We start from the raw sequence: 7,340 nt of genomic DNA, 5'->3' as shown, positions 1-7,340 counted from the left end.
TTTCACCATGTTAGCCAGGATGGTCTCGATCTCCTGACCTCGTGATCCGCCCGTCTCGGCCTCCCAAAGTGCTGGGATTACAGGATTGAGCCACCGCGCCCAGCCTGAGAATAATGTTTTATAAATTAAAATATTCTTTTTTTACTAATGCTACTTTTTAAATTTATGTAAATTTTCTTAAAAAGTGCCTGGCCATAGAAGCTATTATTGTTTTATTTTATTTTATTTTATTTTTGAGACAGAGTCTTGCTCTGTCACCCAGGCTGGAGCGCAGAGTCACGATCTCGGCTCACTGCAGCCTCCGCCTTCTAGGTTCAAGCAATTCTCCTGCCTTAGCCTCCCAAGTACCTGGAATTACAGGCATGCGCCACCATGCCCAGCTAATTTTTGTATTTTTAGTAAAGACGAGGTTTCACCATGTTGGCCAGGTTGATCTCGAACTCCTGACCTCAGGTGATCTGCCCGTCTCGGCCTCCCAAAGTGCTGGGATTACAGGCTTGAGCCACCGCGCCCGGCCTATTATTGTTGATTTGAGTACTCATTTAACAAAAAAGGAAGAAGAAGAAACAGAGAGGTCAGGCCAGATGTCAAAGGTCGTTTTAGCCAGGCACAGTGGCTCACACCTGTAATCCCAGCACTTTGGGAGGCTGAGGCGGGTGGATCACGAGGTCATGAGATCCTGGCCAACATGGTGAAACCCCGTCTCTACTAAAAATATAAAAATTATCTGGGCGTCATGGTGTGCCTGTAGTCCCAATTACTCAGGAGGCTGGGGCAAGAGAATCGCTTGAACCAGGGAGGCAGAGGTTGCAGCGAGCCAAGACTGTACCACTGCACTCCAGCCTGGTGACAGAGCTAGATTCCATCTCAAAAAAAGAAAAGAACCCCGTTTCTACTAATAATACAAAAATTAGCCGGGCGTGATGGCAGACACCTGTTAATCCCAGCTACTCCGGAGGCTGAGGCAGGAGATTGCTTGGACCTGGGAGGCAGAGGTTGTTGCAGTGAGTCGAGATTGCGCCAAGATCGCACCACTGCACTCCAGCCTGGGTGACAGAGTGAGACTCCATCTCAAAAAAAAAAAAAGGTCATTTTGTTGGTCAGTGCTAAAGACTGAAAACCTGGAGTCCTTGCATTTGGCCCACTTATACTTACTTACCTTTTGGTTTCCTTGCAAGGACTCAGAGCTTGTCCAGGAATCTGGGGGGATGGCTTGTAACATCTTTTCTTCCACAGGCCTTGAGTACGGTCTGTTCTTTCATGGGCTTTCACTTAGCACTGTTCAGAAGCATCCACAGCCAGAGTCAGGGTCCTAGGCTTATAGAGTAGTGTCTCATGTCCTAAGGTTGGGCTCCACCATAGCAGAACAGAATTATCTGCTAAAATCTCCTATCACTTCTCATTTGTTTATTAAATCCTTTTTTTTTTTTTTTTTTTGAGAGGGAGTCTCCCTCAGTCACCCAGGATGGAGTGCAGTGGCATGATCACCAGTCACTGCAACCTCTGCCTCCTGGGTTCAAGTGATTATTCTGCATCAGCCTCCCGAGTAGCTGAGATTACAGGTGCACGCCACCACGCCTAGCTAATTTTTGTATTTTTAGTAGAAATGGGATTTCATTATGTTGGCCAGGCTGGTCTCCAACTCCCGAACTCAGGTGATCCACCTGCCTCAGCCTCCCAAAGGCATGAGCTACCATGCCCAGCCTATGTTTGCTTTTCTTTTCTTTCCTTTTCTTTCTTTCTTTCTTTCTTTTTTTTTTGAGACGGAGTCTCGCTCTGTCACCCAGGCTGGAGTCCAGTGGTGCGATCTCAGCCCACTGCAGCCACCATCTCCCAGGTTCAAGTGATTCTCTCGTCTCAGCCTCCCAAGTAGCTGGAGTACAGGCACCCAACGTCATGCCCAGTTAATTTTTGTATTTTAGTAGAAACGGGGTTTCACCAGGATGGCCATGCTTGTCTGGAACTCCTGACCTCATGATCCGCCCACCTTGGCCTCCCAAAGTGCTGGGATTACAGGCATGAGCTACCAGCCGAAGTGTTTTTTTAAACATATTCTAGTTCATAGCTATTAATATTTCTTGGATTGTTATATATGAGATAGAATATGTTACCAAAAAAAAAAAAAAAAAAAAAGGACGTGCGTGGTGGTTCACACCTGTAATCTCAGCACCTTGACAGGCCGAGGCGGGTGGATCACCTGAGGTCAGGGGTTTCAGACCAGCCTGGACAACATGGTGAAACTCCATCTCTACTAAAAATACAAAAAATTGGCTGGGCATGGTGGCAGGTGCCTGTAATGCCAGCTACTTGGGAGGCTGAGGCAGGAGAATCGCTTGAACCCACGAGGCAGAGGTTGCAGTGAGCCAAGATTGCGCCATTGCACTCCAGCCTGGGTGATAAGAACAAAACTCTGTCTCAAAAAAAGAAAAAAAAATCCTAGTATTAATAGGAAAATACCAGGCAGTCAAGCATTCTAACAGAAAAGGTCAGAACAGGGATTTCTAGTATGAGTCCTGACCTAGTACCACTATCCTGGAGGCTCCATGGAGGTGTTAATGAAGGTGTAAGAGTTGTTTTCTCCTTTTCAAAGAAGCCTAATAGAAATGATTAATTATATTTATGCTACCCAAATTCCTTTGTTTTGTTTTTTTTTTTTTTTTTTTGTCCAGAAACCCATCAAGGTAGTGTGGAAGACCTGGCTGTCTTAAGGGAAAAAGGATTAATTAATTAATGATATTTGTCTGGCAGGCTAAAATCTTTCGAAGCTTTGAGATCCACTCCTAGAAGCTACTTAGTAGTGAGAAGGTTAGGGATCTGCAATTTAATCTCTGGGAACAAAGTCTTAAACCAAATAAATAAACCCCTTCAACAAACACTCAGGCAACAGTGCTCTTGCGTTTCAGAAGGGTATGGATTAAAGAATTGAAGATACACTGGCCTTGTTATCTAGGTCCCTAATGTAGAATCAGTAGTCTACAGTGGTTAAAATAATGGACTTTTTTTTTTTTTGAGACGGAGTCTCACTCTGTCACCCAGGCTGGAGTGCAGTGGCTCGATCTCGGCTCACTGCACCGTCTGCCTCCCGAGTTCAAGCGATTCTCCTGCTTCATCCTCCCTAGTAGCTGGGACTACAGGCACGTGCCACCACACCCGGCTAATTTTTGTATTTTTAGCAGAGATGGGGTTTCATCATGTTGGCCAGGCTGGTCTCGAACTCCTGACCTCATGTAATCTGCCCACCTCCGCCTCCCAAAGTGCTGAGATTATAGGCATGAGTCACCGCACCTGGCCAAAATAATGGACTTTTGACAGTAAAGAGACATAATTCAAATCTTGACTCTGTCACTTGCTATGAATAATTAACAAATTATTGAACTTCTCTTTGGATCACTTTTCTCATTTGTAAAATAATAGAAACTATCTCATAGGCTTGTCAACTAGATGAATGAGATAATACATTTGAATTACAAGATGCTTGACATACAATAACTTCTCAACGAATGTCATAAACTTTTTTTAAAGGACCATAACTCAAATCTATCTTTCATTATGACACAGACACACCTCTTCATCCCCACCTTCCTGCCAATTAATCCCTTTTCTTCACCCTCTGAATTTATTGGATGTTTTAGATGTTGTCAAAAATGCCTGAAACCAAAGCAGAAGGAAAGTGTAGGCTGGGCCCACCCAGAAGTTGTGTGTCAGTTTGTTCCTCCTGAGTGAGGTCCACTACTAGGCTGGACACAGTGTGGAGGGAATTTGGGCCTCTGTTACAAAGGGAGGAAGAGGAAAAGAACAATTAAGGGCCCATTCTCAGGCAGCTCACTCTCTAATATTACCAGAGTCATGAGTCAGGCTTGGAAAAGAAAGAAGACCAACTAAAAATGTAATTGGTTAAGTATAAATATTGAATATGTAAGTGCTAGGTGGGAAGTTCTCCCTTGAGCAGCATTTGATGCAGAGGTAGGAAGACTTTGTTATGCTCTATCACCCTCATTGAAGCACCTAGAGCTTTTAGCCCTCCAATCCGTCCCCACCACCAGGGCACCTGCCATATTAATTGCCCTAAAGCACTACTTTAATCATGTCATTTCTCAATGAAAATATCAGACACTCCATTATCTAAGGAATTAAGTACAGACTTTTTAGCCTCTCCAAATGTGAGCCCAACTTATTACCCATTGTTCCTTGACATGTGTCAGATTGGTGTAGTCATTGTTCCCTAAGCACATCTTGAACGTTTGTTCTTCTGGACCTTTCTTTATTCTATCCGGAATGTCTTCTTGTCCCCTCCCATCTCAAATACCACTCTCTCCTTTAAAGCTTCCCCTAACACTCTCCTAATTCTCTCAGCATTCTCTACCTAACATTTGGGACTCTTATGTGCTGACTGGGGTTACAGTTTTGTTTTGTTTTGTTTTGTTTTATTATTATTATAATTTTTTTTGAGACGGAGTCTTGCTGTCTCGCCCAGGCTGGGGTGCAGTGGCGCCATCTCAGCTCGCTGCAAGCTCTGCCTCCCAGGTTCACACTATTTCCCTGCCTCAGCCTCCCAAGTAGCTGGGACTACAGGCGCCCGCCACCACGCCTGGCTAATTTTTCTGTATTTTTAGTAGAGACGGGGTTTCACCATGTTAGCCAGGATGGTCTTGATCTCCTGACCTCATGATCCGCCCACCTCGGCCTCCCAAAGTGCCCGGCCTTTGTTTTCTTTTTTTTTTTTTGAGACAGAGTCTTGCTCTGTTGCCCAGGCTGGAGTGCAGTGGCACGATCTTGGCTCACTGCAACCTCTGCCTCCCGGGTTCAAGTGATTTTCCCGCCTCAGCTACCTGAGTAGCTGGGATTACAGGCACCCGCCATCATGGCTGGCTAATTTTTGTATTTTTGTAGAGATGGAGTTTCACCATGTCGGCCAGGTTGGTCTTGAACTCCTGACCTCAGGTGATCCCTGCGCACCCCCGCCCCCACCGCCCGCCTTGGCCTCCCAAAATCCTGGGATTACAGGCATGAGTCACTGTATCCAGCTGATACATCTCTTTAACTCTCTCCTCAGATAATTTTAAAAGTAAAACAAAGAGAAAAGGATCTTTAGCCCCAGAAAATTTATTGCAAAGTAAAATACACAGCTTTAAAATTCAATGTTTTTCTTCTCTGAAGATACCCAGGACAGTTTGCCTCTGCTGTTTTTTGTTTTGTTTTGAATTATATAAATTGTTTTGGTTCAAAGGCAAGTGGGGGTAAATATAGCAGCAGTATTTCTGACATAACATTCTCTGACCTGTCCTGGACATGTCCTTGACATTGTCCTTTAGAAAGGAAAGAGAAGGAGAGAAAGTGTGTCCCTGGTACTGTATGTAAGAGAAACTCCTATTTCTAGCCATTACCAGGGCACAAGGGGACTGATGAATATATGGAATAAAAATAAAGGTAGAGTGCAGTGGCTCACACCTGTAACCCCAGCACTTAAGTAGTCAGAGGCAGGAGAACAGCTTCAGCCCAGGAGTTCGAGATCAAGCTGGGTGATACAGCAAGACCCTGTTCTCCACAAAAAAAAAAAAAAAGAAGCAAAAGATACTAGTAATTTGTCATGTCTCCTGTGTTTGGCTGTCTTTGGCAGGCCAGCCAGAGCCAGAGAGAGTTGATCAGCAGTATTGACTGAGGTGAAGGTGGCTAGATGCCCTGTACTGGAAACCACACTCAGTTCAACTTCCAGTTCTGCCAACTGCATTTTGAAAAGTGTCCTGCCTAAAATGCTTTGTAGATTACTGAATCCCACTTTTTCCTTACCCTTTTCAGAATTTTTCTTTTTTTTTTGAGACGTTGTCTCGCTGTGTTGCCAGGCTAGAGTGCAGTGTCAAGATCTCCTGACTTCCCTCCTGGGTTCAAGCAATTCTCCTGTATCAGCCTCCTGAATAACTGGGACTACAGCATGCACCACCACGCCCAGCTAATTTTTGTATTTTTAGTAGAGATGGGGTTTCATTATGTTGGCCAGGATGGTCTCGATCTCTTGACCTTGTGATCTGGCCGCCTTGGCCTCCCAAAGTGTTGGAATTACAGGCGTGAGCCACTGCACCCAGCCCAGAGTTTCTTTTTTCTTAAAGGAAAACGTAAGGATAGCAATAATGAAATTTAACTTGAAAATGACTTGGAATATACATCATTGTGGTTCTCTGTTAAGGGGATTGGGTGGTGGGAGAGTGAGGTAAGGGGCTGGGGGCTGAAAGGAAGGCTGAGTAGAGAATGACCCCTAAGTCTTTGCTCTATGTTGCTGACTCTTTTATAATGAGAATGGTTTATGAATTATGTGTATAATGTTTTTAAGGAGAGAAGGAAGGAAACAAATAATGTGTTGAGAAATAGCAGACCTGTGATTTATCCAGGATACTTGATTTAGACATATTATGTACTCTCTATTGCTATCAAGTAATATATCTGTTTAGTAGGTTAACTGTGATTACCTTATTTCCAGTGTCTAGTACAGTATCACACCAATGCAAATTTTTAAAAATTATGTACCAATTCTGCCTCCCACTTCTGTCTTTTGATTACTTATTTCCTTGATAAGATTAAAATTAGAGAACCTTGTGAGATAGTACCCTTGGCACAAGTGCCCACCCTTTTTGAAGATCATTTGTCAAATTAACAAAGCAATACTGTGCTAGAAGTCAGTGTATAGGTTAGTGTACATAAAGTCCCTCATATAATGCCTGATACATGCTGGTTGCGGTATAAAAACTAAGACCCTTCTTCTCTTCCCCTTTGTCCAAGCAATAAGACAGGGTTGACATAAAAAAATTTCAATTTGGGGCCGGGCGCGGTGGCTCAAGCCTGTAATCCCAGCACTTTGGGAGGCCGAGACGGGCGGATCACGAGGTCAGGAGATGGAGACCATCCTGGCTAATACGGTGAAACCCTGTCTCTACTTAAAATACAAAAAACTAGCCGGGCGACGAGGCGGGCGCCTGTAGTCCCAGCTACTCGGGAGGCTGAGGCAGGAGAATGGCGTAAACCCGGGAGGCGGAGCTTGCAGTGAGCTGAGATCCGGCCACTGCACTCCAGCCTGGGTAGCAGAGCAAGACTCCGTCTCAAAAAAAAGAAAACAAAAAAACAAAAAAACAAAAGAAAAATTTCAGTTTGTAAGCATCTGGCCTAGCAAAGTTAGTTGGAGCTAAGAAGTGTGTTAGGTATTATTTCACTAATTTTCCTCATTTTAAGATAGAGAAACTCAGGCCCAGAGGGGGTTAATGTTTAATACAGGTTACAAATTCACCAAGTAGCAGTCTTTTTTTTATTTTATTTTATTTATTTATTTGTTTTTGAGACGGAGTCTCGCTCTG

Source organism: Rhinopithecus bieti, unplaced genomic scaffold (assembly GCF_001698545.2).
Source record: "Rhinopithecus bieti isolate Rb0 unplaced genomic scaffold, ASM169854v2 scaffold_3040, whole genome shotgun sequence".
NCBI classification, from domain to species: domain Eukaryota; kingdom Metazoa; phylum Chordata; class Mammalia; order Primates; family Cercopithecidae; genus Rhinopithecus; species Rhinopithecus bieti.
This window is presented reverse-complemented; position numbering follows the sequence as displayed.